The 13874-nt window shown below is 42.5% G+C and overlaps 1 protein-coding gene across 20 annotated transcripts in view; it reads right to left on the bottom strand.

Annotated features, from left to right (window-relative positions):
- BAZ2B (bromodomain adjacent to zinc finger domain 2B) overlaps positions 1-11654 on the bottom strand; it is a 242777-nt gene extending 231123 nt beyond the window's left edge. For 7 of the 20 annotated variants that reach the window (XM_083153976.1, XM_083153975.1, XM_083153978.1 and 4 more), the window contains exon 1: positions 11363-11653. The gene's annotated coding sequence lies outside the window, so the exon portion shown is untranslated. Of the gene's footprint in view, positions 1-11362 lie in introns of all 20 variants that reach the window. The other 13 variants (XM_083153982.1, XM_083153986.1, XM_083153995.1 and 10 more) reach the window with 4 other exon arrangements.
- Between the last annotated feature and the right edge of the window lie 2220 nt (positions 11655-13874).

The following is a 13874-nucleotide window of genomic DNA, read 5'->3' as shown; positions in this document are numbered from 1 at the left end:
TAAGCAGATCACAGGAATGTTGCTTGGGGCAGAAGTGGTCTAATATGTAAATTAGGGGAGACTGACCCTAGAAACACATCATTATATACCGCCCAACATTGAGGAGGCATGAGGAGAGACGCTGTCACACCAGAAATGTTTTGGGTGCTTGGCCTAATGTGAAGGGGCGTGGCCTGTACTCGAGGCCACACCCCTGTGGGGGCATGAATAGATGCTGTGCGCTATTCACGGGTGATAGGGGAGGGGGATGACGACCAACTGCCCCCCTCCCTCCCGTGCGGGAACATCCCCCCAAAAAACAGGACAGTTGGGAGGTATGGATTATGGTGTTCCGAAGTGAGAGTGCTCACTAGCTTAAGAGGGACAAGTCGGACAGGCGCAGATCTTCTATGAAAGTAATGGAGTTTAAGCGTATGGGCCCCTAATCCCAGAGGAGCTCTGAAGCAACTTTTTATTTCTGAGTGGAGTTTTCAAAATGAGAAAAAAAATAAAAACAAGAAGCTTTTTTCAGTGTCCGTTATTAAATGAAGGTTGTTTTCATCTTCTTGTGCATTTAAAAAAAAATGTGATGTTCATCTCTTGTTCTTGAGCACTGTATGATCATAGCTCATCACCAATCATACCATGACAGCCAGGCCTCTAGTACAGCGTAGCGGCTAGTACAGCTTGGACGTGCATCGCGTAGTACTAAGGGAGCTGTAGTCTAGCTCTGTGATTTGCTCTCTGTAAATAGTGTGAAAGTGAAATGTGTATCCGTTTGAAACGACAATTCCCAACAGCCTGCAGAACTTCTCTTTGCGGCATTCCCAGGACTGGTGAAGCCTGAGAGGGACCGTACTAGGAAGGAGGCTGGGAGCAATGACAGGTGAGAGGGAGGCGTCTAATAAGGTCACTTTGCTGGTTCTGAATGAGTACTGTCAAGTGTTTATTGTAAAGAGGGGAGAAGAACGAGTTCTGTGAGGTGATGAGTGGTGGCTCTTACGCTCCGCGATGCCGGCCACCCCCTCCGCTGCTGCCGCCGCCGCCGCTGTGCTCCCTTCTGCTGCCGGTCCCAGTCGCCGGTCCCCTGCACGGGGCCAGCGTATGCGCAGTAACTTCATACATACTGCGCATGCGCTGGCCCAAGCCTCCATGGGCTGCCTTTGCAGCAGCCCCCGAGGGCTTAATCAGGTTCCCAAGTCCGGCGCATGTGCAGTGTCGTTCCCGATACTGTGCATGCGCAGAACCTGCTTTTGGGGCTGCCCCGCATCTGCGCACAGCGAGGCATCCCAGGGGGAGGGAACACCTCCCAAAGGGACTGCCTTGAGTGACTGGCAGGTTGGACTTCCACTGCCAGTCACATTGAAGTCAGAGCAGTCTCACAGGCTGCATCTGGCTTCATAGGCAGAGAACAGTGGCGGATTTTACCTGGGGGGCTGCAGCCCATTGGTAAAAACCGCCACTGGAGGTGATTATTGTAGAAAGGGGAGGAGAAGGAGTTATGTGAGGTGATAAAAGAAGAGGGGTTCTGTGAGGCGATTATTGAATAGAGGGGAGAAGGAGTTCTGTAAGGTGATTGAAGAAGTGGGGGTTCTGTGAGGTTATTATTGAAAGGAGGGTGGTGATTGAGATAAATACTTAAGGATGTTACCCTATTGGTGCTGATTGCAAAAGGCCCCCATAACAGTTCAGGGACCCAAAAATGTAGCTCCAGCACTGCCTGCAAATGACTAATGTATTGACTTGTTTATGCGCTATTGTAGCTTACACAAATAAATCTTCCAGATTCCAAGAAATTTGAAGGTGGAAAACACCTTTAATGTTAGCAAAGATCTGCTTGAACTGCCTCCAAGAACTACTTCATTGTGACTAGGTTGGGTTTGTGCCATGTAATGATACTATTAAGAAACAAAGAACCAGTTTTACTGGAGTGTGGATCATTAGGTTGACCACAGAAAAGTTGACATGCATTAGGTCGACCACTGAAGGTCGAGAGGCCTTAGGTGGACACACTCAAAAGGTTTACATGGCTTTAGGTTAACAGGGTCATTCAGTCGGCACAAGCATTAGGTCAACATTCAAAAGGTCAACATGGTTGTTTTTTTTCAGTATTTGTCTCTAATGTCGACACAGTCGACACAGTCGACATGGACTCCTTATTGGTGCACCACGTCCCCTCGCATGGCTCGCTGCGCTTGGCACACTATTTTATTCGCCTTCAATGCCCTAGTGGATGGTAGGGCATGAAATACCGCTTGTTGGCACATGTTGGCAAAAAAAATACATGAAAAACCCATGTCAAACTTTTGACTGTCGACATTCCTCAAGTCGACCTAGTGTATGCCCCTCCTCTTTAGAATGTAAGCTCCCATGAGCAGGGACCTCTTACCTCATCTGCTTATCCATTACTTCAGTAGTCTTCGACTGCACCAAAGCTGCTGTTTGCTGCCACCTGGATACTTATGTTGCAGTAATCAGCTGATGTTCCTATAATCATTTACCCTGTATTTGTCCTGTATTGTCTTCCACTGTAAGTCACTGTTTCCTGTTTTGATTATGTGTACTCTGTACCTGGGCGCTGTGGAACCTTTGTGGCGCCATATAAATAAAAGGATAATAATTATAATAAACCGTTATACTGTACTGACTGCAACTTCCATGAAATGACCAATAATACTTAGGCCTGGGTTATGACACGCTACACTGTATCCTCCTTTATATTCCAATTCACCTTCTGTGTGTAGAACCAATGATATACAGTTATGGTAGATGTCCGTAATATACCCAGGCAAAGATGTCCCCTGTTTCTTTATGTATTCATTGATTTTGGAATCAAATGTTAAAGATTCTGTCACAACCAGTCAAACACCCTCCTGCGATACATTCATACATTAACAACGACACACACAAAAAAATATATATAATAAAATAAAAGGTTACTCAAGGTCAAGAAAAAAAAAAAAGTTTACTGCACATCGCTCGGTTTCTTGGCAGCCTCCTTCAATCACCATAGCATTTCCTTTGCTATGTTGTCTGTAAGGGAACTCATCGCTGCTTCCATGTTGGCACACCGCCAGTAAAATACTGTGATAGGTCTACATACATTATGTCGACCACTAAAGGTCGATGGAGCTTAAGACGGCGCATGAAATTGGTTGACATAGCTAATGTTGACGGGGTCGGAAGGTTGACAAGCATTAGGCCGACAAATGGAAGGAAGACATACTCTCTGCTAAAATGTTTTAAAAGACAGTGAAAGCAATTTTTGCAGGGACACTGATCTGTTTCAGACTTGCTGGATATGGGGAGAGGGGTTGTTAGATTAGAGGTAGGAGCAGATAGGGACTGGGGGTGGGGCGGAGAGTTTGTGGGGTAAAAACTGTCACAGCTCAAAGTGAAAGTAAAAACTGTCACAGTTTAAAGTGTAAGTACATTGCAGAAGACGTCATTTTGACAGGCTTTCAATTAGTATCCTATATTGGTTCACCCAGATGCAAATGTAGTAAATGCTTAGTGGGCTGTGTTCCAGTCATACTGTAATGTTGGCAGCAGTTCCGGCCTGGGGTCAGAGGGCTCTTTAAAATTGCTGAGTGATAAATAAACCACCAAGTGGATATTAAAAAGTTAATAGTGTTTCAGTAGTTCAGTGAGAATACATGCTTGGGTACCTCCCAGGGCCACAGTACCCTTCACTGGGCCACATATTCTTACCTACATCAAGAACACACGCACACACGCACACACACACACACACTAGAAATGTATTACAAAATACTTTTCACAAGGCATAGGAAGGTTGATGTTTATTACGTTGACCACTGTAGGTTGACTGGGCTTAGGTCCACACCTGAAATTACATGGCTAAGGTTGACAGGGTTGGAATGTCGACACAAGCATTAGGTCGACAGTCAAAAGGTCGACATTAGTATTTTCCTTTTTTTTGTCCAGGATGTCGACTTAGTCAGCATGGACATCGTCCAAGTGTACCGCTGCGCTCACCATGCTTCGGGCACTACCTTATTCTCCCGCCATGCCAAAGTGGATGGTAGGGCATGAAATACCGCCTGTCGGCACATGTCTGCTCAAAAAAATGTGAGAAACTCGTGTCGACCTTCCCATTGTCGATTTAATGCTTGTGTTGACCTTCCAACCCTAACATCCTTAGCCATGTCAACCTATTTCAGATGTCAACCTTCAGTGTTCGACCTAATAATTGACAATCTGGGCTTGGATCGTGCCACCCTTGCTGACATGAACTCAAACTGTAGCATAAAAGCATCACCTTACCTTATGTAACTATGGTGAGGAGCAATCTGCCGGTTATAGCGACACCACATTCAGCAACTACTGTGGATGATAATAATAATAATAATGTATGCTCTATATAGTCCATGTTGGCAGTTAAAGCTGTACACAGACCAGTGTAGACCCTATGTACCTGCAGCAGCTTCTGATCCCTTATTGTCCCACCCGATTACTACGATCGATTGATGAAGGACTAATAACAGTACCCAGAATTTCCCTGAATTCACCTGGGGGACGAGCTTTCAGCGCTATGGCTCCAACTCTATGGAACTCTCTTCCCCGCTCAGTTTGAGAAGCTTCCACTCTGGAAACATTCAAAAAATAGACTCAAGACTTTCCTGTTCACCCAAGCATTTCACTAATGTCCCTTGTTAAGCTTGTTTTGTATTTTGTGCTGTAAAAGGCTAATGCAAGCACTTTGAGTCCTACTAGGAAAAAGGTGCTATATAAATAACTATTATTATTATTATTATTATGGCAAATTCCCGGGGGAAGCAGGTTGACACTGAAAAAAAAACAACAACACATGTTAAAAGGCAAATTATCAGACATGCTTGTCCCAGGAATTTGCCTAGCAGTGAGAACGGGCTATTAGTGGCCAAAGATAACTTTCAGTTCGTAGCCGGCCCCAGCAAGTGCGATCAGCTGCTAATCACACACATACATACGCAGATGCATTTACCCATGAATCTCATTTACCAGTATCCAGGTTGCTAAGGCAAAATATATAAACATATGGCATTTTGCAGGTGTGCATTGCACATAAGGAACATAAAATGTACTTCTCAGTCTCGGAGTAACTGAAAGTGTGAAATGCGCCTAATTTGAAATCTAAGCGGCAATGTACAGATCCCCCACAAGGTCTTCTTGAATTATTGTCACTGGTTTTTAGCTTACAAGACTTACTTGTGTATCTATAATGGGTGCAAGGTGCGCAGTGTACTCGGGTCCACACCCGATACATCCTGCACCTATTAATCATACTAACATCGCCATCAGCTCAGTGGCTAGAATCACTGGGAAAATGGCCGCCACTTTTCCCGATGGTCCGAGTATACGCAATAGAGGAGTCCTAAGAAACGTGGCTCAGGCTCCATGTTCCCAGAGACCCGCGCATGTGCAGCAGACTCTGGCACCACAAATCTACTGCACCAGGAAGGGAGGAGGACAAATTGGAGCCTGCACACAGGACGCCTCCTCCTCTCTTAAAGGGCCCCTGTTCCAAATATTTATGTACAAAACCAGAACACCGCTGATACATTATCTGCCTGCCTATAAATGTTTGAACTTCAATTGCTTATATGAATGTAATCCTATTAATCCAGAGGCAGAATTATTTATTAACCGTTTCTTATACAGCACAGCATACTCTATTGCGCTTTACAATTGGAAATGTATTGAAAAATAAAGATCTAAAATATAAAACTTGGGGCACGCATGAGCTGTAGAAGTGCAGGTGAGTAAAAGCCACTTGACCACCAGATCAACTTATACAGGTCAATGCTTATATATCTGCTGTAGGAATAAAACCCCTTGATGGAGAAGGTCAAAGGAGAACAACACGAATCTGAAGCTGGTGAATGGTGGAAAGGAAAATGCACAGGGTGCTGCACAGTTGGTAAATATACTGGAGAGACCTGGCTGGTATGAATAGGAGTGTTTAAATTCAATGAACCTCGGTTAAGGTGTGCTTCCCTGAGGAACAACAGTCAATTCTCTGTATTATTTATGGCTGTACTTTTTTCTTACTGTGTAAGAGACCTGCAGATGAAGTGGGGTTTATTTACGAAGATGGGAGTTATATTGAAGATGCTATGTTGCCCATAGCAACCAATGAGAATCTACTTCTTTATTTAGCACCTTCTAGAAGATAATACAGTCTGATTGGTTGACCATAGCAACAACCCATCTTCAATCGAACGCCAATCTTAGTGGATAAACCCCCAGTGAATCTAGACTCAGCCATTCGGAGCATTACATTGCATATCTCACCATGTGTACCCTCTATTAGACCATCTTGCAATTTGGCCCTAGGCCAAGTACATTCTACCATCGAGATAGTCAAGACAGATTTGCCTGCCGTCTATTTTTCTATTCGACATGGACTAAACGGCACAAAATGTGGCTGAACACTGCGCAATTCAGACTAACTTTCTATTCAATCTTGCCTATATAGTCAAACTCTATATCCAGGATCGCACCGTGTGCTCACAGCTTACACATTCTATGAAAGAAAACAAACAATAATGAATTCCATCCATCGGGATGCTGGCGTCAGTATTCTCAACATCGGCATCCCAACCGCCGGACTTACGTATGTATTACTCATGCAAATGATAGGCCAAAATAAGTCATGTATTTACATTAATCTGTACAGTATATAGTCTTGCCTATCATTTATACAGACAGATTACTTAAGAGGGTGGTGTTATGTACGGTAATAAAGCTGGATACATTCTGAACCCAGGGATTAAATAATAACCTTTCAGATAAATGAAATGCCCTGTACAGATTGCAAAATGGTAGTTTTCTATACAGAATCAAATTCATAAAGGGGGGTTTCAACGGTTTTGCACTGCCCACTGCTTTCGTCTGAAGTGATGGGAGCAAATGAATAGCCACAGACAGCCATTGGGGTGTAGTTAATGCCGGGGGCGAGCTGTGACAGAGAGCGGTGCTGCCTGCTTGCTGTCACAGCTCGCCCTATTAGTATTCAACTGACCCCCCTGCATACGCCGATTCCCCCTCGCTCCGTTTTTGGACCCAGGGTGAATCGTCGCATGCGGCCGCTGAAACAGACGGCTAAATCCAGTGGGCTCCCTGCAAGTCTCGCTGTTTGGGGAATGTCATGTGACAGCGAGGATTCCCCCGGAACGCTGAATATGGTGAGCAGCTGGCGAGGGGGCAAGACGCAGAGGTTCGCTTGTTTTCGGTGATATCCACTGTTTAACCCCCTCATTCGCCCCCTGCATGAAATATAGCCCATTATCTCTTGGTGAGCAGAAGTCCGCAAAAATCCTTTGGGCATGCAAACGCAGCGCACCCAGTCCCTTGCATGAGTATAGCCCCTTTACGCACCTAAAACTGGGCATTTGGGGGTGACATGCATGAAAGTAACTCACTGCAGCCAGCACAAACAATTGATCATTTACCAACACTTAAGATAAACGTACAAAAAAAACAACAACACACAACTGAAATCTCACAATACAGCTGACACCACCCATAACTGACATACTATGCTTTTATAAGTAACAAGAGCTGCGAGTGGCTTTTGCTGCTTACGCTAGTGAAGAAATAGTTAAGCTCCGTACACATCGAGCGATTGGTCATTCAACGATCGAATCAAATCAGCGACCTGATGAAAATGAGACACTGCAGGGTTGGGGGTGCTGGTGCAGGGCTGGTCATGGGAGTGCACTCCCGGCAACCATCGCCCTGTACACACAGGAATATGGTCACTCAACTACCTTATCCCCAGCGATATTTATTACCATAAGTTTCTTTGGCCATTCACTTCAGTTCCAGCCCCAATGGTGGTCACAATCTATATTCTCAACACAAAAGGTTTTGTTTTGTTTTTTCTCCCAGAATACAAAATTAACCTGCCAGCATATTTTTGGGATTGTTGAGGGAAACCCATGCAAGTACAAGGAGAACATACAAACTCCTTACTGTTAGGGCCTTGGGGAGAAGCAAACCCTTGACATCAGTGGTGTGAGGTAAAATGCTCTAATGAAATCTACACAGGGGGATTTCAGGGCATTTTCTATGCAATCTAACTAACTCACTTAGAAAATGCCCCTACATCGCGCGGTGTGTGGTGGCATAGCGTTAGCAATGCGCGGCCCTATCGCCCGGCAATTAAAATCTCCCAGTGTGTAAGCCCCTTAAGGAACCACTGGAGGCTTCAGATGACTGGCGAGTGTGAATTCAATTTTAGTGAACTTCCACAATACTAGGATTTTTATGATTTGATACAGACACCCACAGTCAATTTAACATTATATATCAGTTGAGGCTGAAGTAATTTGAATGAATTAGTTTTACAGTCATAATACTCAAATATTATTCATACGACTTGTCAAAAAAAAAATATAGATAATAAATAAATATACTGGGAACAACTAAATAAATATTAACTATGCGTTATGTATTTTTCTCCAGTGGAAAGACACATTACTGATGAGCCGTAGAGCGTTCTACAAAGAGCAGCCATGTGACCGGTAGAACTTTTTATTAGACAAAAAGTAGCTATTGTTTAGGAAACAATTTTAAGAACACTGAAGCTGATTGTCCTCCCTTTCCCACATGGGCTGACAAGCCTGGTGTAGCCTGAGGTAAGGCTGTGTTTTTTTAAGAAATCATGCCTACAACACCCTGCTTTAAATTCAGATTTCCCAACCGCACATCAGATTAACCAGTGCACTGCAAGTGTTTCATAAAAAAAAAAAAAAAAAAAAAGAGATGGTGACAAAAGTGGATACCTCTAGTCAGAATACAGTTACCCATCCCTGGCTGCAGGAGGTGGGGGGAACCTGAGTTAATTATTTCACTACTAGTAAGACTAGAACATAATTATTTGTCAAGTTAACCCTAGCATTGACAATGGATATACAGATAATAAATATATAAGTTATTCAGTTATTTTAAAAGTGCACACATATTCCGCAGTGCTTTACAGAGAATATTTGAACATTCACATCCGTCCCTGCCCCAGTGGAGCTTACAATCTATATTCCCTACCACATATACACGCACACACAGACATTTTGTTGGGAGCTAATTAACCTGCCAGTATATTTTTGAAATGTGGGAGGAAACCTAAGCAAGCAAGGAGAGACTATACAAACTCCACACAGTGCCATGGTGGGAATTGAACCTATGACCTCAGTGCTGTGAGGCAGTATTGTTAACCATTACACTATCCGTGCTGCTATATATATATATATATATATATATATATATATATATATATATATATATATATATATATATATATATATATATATATATATACACATACACACACACACACACAGCATATTATATATAAGAAGAGAAGAGAGAGAGAGAGAAAAGAAAATACAGTATCTGTATAAGTACAATGCACTCCATAAAACTTCAATGCTAATAAAACCACATGACAGACATGAAATAAGTGAGTCATGCATTATACATTAAATAATTCTAGGTCAGAAGCAGGAGGAACTAAGTTATGTGCAGCCATCTGCATCATGCAAGTGGATACAACAAATTTGCATAAAAATTACAGCAAACTAATTATCCGAATCTAAAGTCATAAACAAGAAAGGTTTGCCACAAAAAAAAATATGCACATATATCATTCCACCTATGGTATACTGTGTATTCACCTGTTACGGATTTAGGAAAGTAGGGATGGGAAGGTAATTTCATCTGGAAGATTTGTTTATCATAAAAAAAAATAAAAAAATAAAAACATGATGCAATGTATAAAAAAATATAAAAAAAAATGTATAGAAAAGCCCAAAAAAAAAAAAAAACTCCACTCTAAACTTTAAATAACATCATCGCCTGCTGTGGCGCATTCTAAACTTTAAACCTGATAAATATTTCAGGGGTCATGAATTTTGACCACTTATCTGAAATTTTTTTTTAACAAAAAAAATAATAATTAATGAATAATAAAAATAAGATATCCAGAGAATACATTTATACAAAATGGCGAGTAGCTTGTTGTTTACAGGGCAAGGGGAAAAAAAAAAGAAGGAAAATGGAGGATATTGTTATATACACAAAGGGATAAATTTCAACAACTCGACCAGTCGGCAGCTGCTGTTCTGTTCAAGAAACACAAAAGAGTAGGAGAGATGAGGAGGGCAGTGCTTGGAAGACAGATCAGATGTTGTACATACAGATCTCTCATCCACCCCCAACCCTGAAACTTCCTATTAATTCACATTACCCTACTGGCACCAGGCCTGGGATTTGTATGGTGTTGTTGCGGTGATTTTGGCAAAAGATCACTTTATAGGTAGGCTTACCTCACTTAACCCCTGAGATACTATATGTGTTGGGCATTCAAAACAGAAGGTGGGGTTACATTTTAGTCAACACCCCCTTTAACCCTAGGATGTGCAGCTTTGAAAAAAAAAATATAATAGGTATGAATGGGACATTGGGGGGGTGTCTGGGCAAGCCAATCGGCAGCATTACCAGTTTACGGTTACTGGCAGATGTCCCTGGCATTGGGTTTCAGGCATATGGGATTTCTGAAAACCCAATTACACTTAAATACTGGACTAATTCTCTCAACAACAAAATAACCCATGGGACCATAGAATTTATTACTAAGATACTCCCTGCAGCCATGCAGAGGGATAGATGGATGGATGGATGGATGGATGGATAGATAGATAGATAGATAGATAGATAGACAGATAGATAGATAGATAGATAGATAGATAGAGGCCTTAGTTGTTTTGTAAAGGGTTAAATTGGCACAGATTTGTACTATTATGAGCAGGGAAACAAATCTCTTCTAGTTTGATAGGGTTAATCCCCCTCCCAGTGTGTAACCCAACCCATAGAGCTGGCCGAGGTAAGAAGGGTTAAGGGAGATGTTTGGGAGCCGGCCCGGGCTCCTCTTACCTTCCTGACAGGCACCCCTGGGAGGGGCAGGAAGGGCCCTAACAGGGTGGGGAAGTGGGATTAAGAAGCCACAGGGGGGGCTGTATGTGGCAGAGGCACAGGAGGTGCGAGGCACGGGAGCAGGGGGGGTGGGGAAGAGGCTGCCCTTATCATCAAGCAAACTTTGTCGGACACAGTGGGGGTAGCAGATCACAACCCCCCCCTCCCTTGGCATAGATCCGCGATGCCCTATTTAACGCCAGCCTTCCTGGCACACGGGGGGGGGGGGGGGCACTGACTGCCCCTCTATAGGGCAGAGAGCGGGGGACGCCCCCACCCCCCCTTACACCGCAGCAGCCCTCCCCTACCCAGTTTGGCTGGGACCCCACATAAGAAAGTACCCCCTGCTGTAATGTCAGCCGTACTCACACATTACTACTCCTGCATCATCCTAGTGAGCACTCACCTTCAGCAGTACAGCAGTGCCTCGGGGGGTCTCCTCCTCGCCAGGAAGCCAGGGGGGTGAGCAGTGTTTGGGGAGAGGTGATGGAAGGTTATCTGCTGTCCTCCTCCTTGCTGCTGCTGCTCCTGCTGCTGTGTGTGTGGTGTCTCCAGGAGAAAGGACATAAAGGAGGAAGAGGGTGTAATGTGCTCCCTCTGTGTGTGTCTGTCTCTAGTTCCTTGCAGCAGATTGAAGGAGATTCTTCTCAAGGTTTTTATTCAGCTTCACTTCAAGGCAAAGCTTCATCAGGAACCAAAAGTGACGTCAGCCAGCAGCCCTCTAACAATGCAACTTGCTGTTTAACCAGGGAGCCTGCAAGGAGGGCGAGAAGATGTCTCATTCCTGCTTTTTTCCAAGTTTATCTGTCTTATTTCCAGCACAACCTTGTGTAAGGACAGAGCACCAGATACCCTGTCCTGCTGCCCTGTCCTATAGGCTCAGCATATTACATAAGGTGTAAGAATCATGCAAGTTCCCTTCCTACAGATCAATCCCTATGTATTTTTCTTATCCTGGAGTTTATGTATCATCACTTTTTGATTTCACCTTATTGTCCTGTAAAAGGGAGTTGTGTATCGTCTACTTTGTTTTTATTAACATTGATTCATAGTGCCAGTAAATTACAATGGGTAATAACAGACAGAGAGGTATGAGGGCCCTGCACGCAAGCTTACACTCTACTGGGAAATTGGTATGTGATACATGAGGATATGTGTTACAGATTGCTACCAACAAAAAAAAAAAAATTGTATAAAACAAAAAAAAAAACTTTTATTCTTCATTTTGTCAGATAAGAAAGCAAAAAGAAAAAAAAAATACAAGTACATAATTGGGGTGTCAAAATGCGCTTCGTTATATACTAGGATAGCACTCCGGCTGTTTTTATGGCTGCTCTGTGTAAGTGATATTGTGGAGGAGAAAGCAATGTAGAGAATAAAATGAAAGGTCGCAGAGAGAGAGAGAGGAAAAAAACAAGGATCAGCAGAAAAAGCTGAGGCTGGTTTGAGTAATGCTTTTTAAGTTGATCACATACTGTCCTATTGTCTGTATTAATGGTGTGTACCTGCCAGACCGGCTATAAATATAGTAATAACACTTTAGTTTCTACCAAAACATGAAATAAAACCCTCCTCCAGTTCCCTGTCTCTGCTAACTGGCTCTTAGCCTCTTCCTAATCCATCCCTTGTGCAATTTTGTGAAATAAGGTCACACACAGGCACAAGGACCGCCCATTAAAAACCTTTAAACTTAATACACGTGGTTAGTTGTATGTGTTTTTTTTTTTTTCTTTTTTAAAGTTCACACTCATGTTAAGCCAAGGGTTAAAGTACACTAAAATAGAAGCACTTGGCTAATTCAATCACTTGGGGAAAAAAAATGCTCAACAATCCAGCGTACATAAATAAGCTGCGAATAAAACCAGACCAGAACACAGAGAAATGTCTGCCTATTTATATAAATAAGTCGAAAATAACCTCTCTAAAACCTCATCATGTTGTTTTCTGTTTGGCTTTGCACATTGACTGTGATTTTAATTGTGCTGGAGGATCTTCATTAGTATTAACACATGGGGAGATTTTGCAAAGCTCATTCATTAGGAAAAAAAAAAAAAAAAACCGAAGCAGAGGAGATCTTTTGCATGCAGGGAGAATGTCAGCCTTACCTCGGTCATTTTGTAACATAAGTGTAAAGCTAGAGATGCATAAGAGAGGGGGAAGGGCAAAAAAAAATCCTGTTTTAATGGGGCCCTTTTGAAAAGAAAGATTCTCATTTCCTAGTCAAAACAATCAGGAGTCTTAAATTCTAGTGTATCTGGCGCATCCGACAAAAGGCAACATGAGAAGAATGACATATATTTGGAAAATATATATATATATATATATTTTCTCTGTATTTATGTCCGTGAAAAGTGCTCACATCTTAGAGCATCTGGGCTTGCATTTATTGATTTTTTTTTTTTTTTGCTGCCACATTCCCGGAATACAGATTTTAATCATTTCAGTACACCACACTCAGTAATTTCATTAAAAACTGGAACCTTCCAGCCCTGGAAAAGCATTTAATTTCAATGACACACAATTCCTCTCTTAGTAGCAAAACTGTCTCAGCAGTAAAAAGCTGGCCTAAGGTTCAAATGCATAATTTAATCCTGAGTTTCCATGCTTTGAATTCCTTTGAAGATATAATTTGACTAACTACCTAATAACTTTAATAGGGGCAACGCTTTTTGTTATAATATGTCATTAGCGTACATTTAATTAACTCCTAGGCCTGTCTCTGTATGTATTTCATTGGGTCAGTACTTTGCTAACCTCCAAATTTAGTAATAATCTCCCAAAAATAAATCTGAAGAGGAATATTTGTCAATAGAATTGGGTAAACCTTGTATTCGGACATGTTTTATTACATAGTAAGGGTGGTTTGTTGATAACAAGTAGGACATGGAAATTTGCTCTGAACTAAATCATTATTGGGA

The sequence above is a fragment of the Crinia signifera genome, chromosome 7 (genome assembly GCF_055691185.1).
Source record: "Crinia signifera chromosome 7, ASM5569118v1, whole genome shotgun sequence".
Taxonomy (NCBI): domain Eukaryota; kingdom Metazoa; phylum Chordata; class Amphibia; order Anura; family Myobatrachidae; genus Crinia; species Crinia signifera.
This window is presented reverse-complemented; position numbering and strand designations above follow the sequence as displayed.